Source organism: Octopus bimaculoides, chromosome 28, assembly GCF_001194135.2.
Source record: "Octopus bimaculoides isolate UCB-OBI-ISO-001 chromosome 28, ASM119413v2, whole genome shotgun sequence".
Lineage (NCBI taxonomy): Eukaryota > Metazoa > Mollusca > Cephalopoda > Octopoda > Octopodidae > Octopus > Octopus bimaculoides.
The window spans coordinates 4,865,913-4,866,984 of NC_069008.1; positions in this window are offsets into that span (position 1 = coordinate 4,865,913).

Consider the following 1,072-nt stretch of genomic DNA (forward strand, 5'->3'; position numbering starts at 1 on the left):
TGGGAGAAGGGCTAGTTGATTACCATCGACCGCAGTGTATCACTGGTACTTATTTCATCGACCCCGAAAGGATGAAAGGCAAAGTCGACTCAGAACGTATCGACGGACGAAATTCTCTTTCCGAATACTCTGCGCTGTCTTCAGATTGACACCCAAGCACTCTGAAATGTTCGTAATGGAGCCTCCGGCGCGAATACTAAGCAGTACAGCATATCGTTTCCAAGTTTCTAGCAGAATGAATTGCGGCATGATGCTCTTTTTCTCACAGACGGTGTCCATCTGAACCTACTATACTGTGTAGCCAACAAAATCAAAAAACAAAGCGCATGCACGAAATTGAAAATATAAATCGGCGACAATTAACCCATCACACCCTGTGTATATAAGTGTATGTATATGCACGGGTGTATTTCGGATGTGTTTGTACGTGATATATGTGTTTATGTGGGGAACGTTGTGTTAGTGCACGTGCACTTAATAACTAATATGGACTGTTTGCGATAGATACGCTGTATGTGTGTGTGTTTGGGATAGTTTTTGCAGCCGAAACACATTTGTGTACAGTTTCACATAATCACAATAGTACGTGCATGCATGCATACATACTAACAAAAAATAGACTTGAGTTTGTGTCAGAGTGTATATACGTTTACACACCCAATCATACATACATGTACACTTATATATTGCGTTGAATGCTCAAAAGATTATAGACAACGTCTCATTTCCGGTTTATCACATAAACATATCTTCTTCCCTATCTATATATCTATCTACATATATACATACATACATACATACATACATGCATACATACTTTTGTGTGTCTGCATCTTATGTCCAGTATGTGTATATGTGCGTAGAAATCTTTGTGTATTATAACCATGACAACGGATAAAAAAAATCGAAACACAGATGAGATTTTGCACCAATCAATCTCCGTACAGATTTAATCAAATCATCGAGGCACATATACACGTTTTACGTATATACATGCATTTATACATACATACATACATAAGCACCACCACTTACACATTTATATATATAAATATGCATGTATATAGTTTAT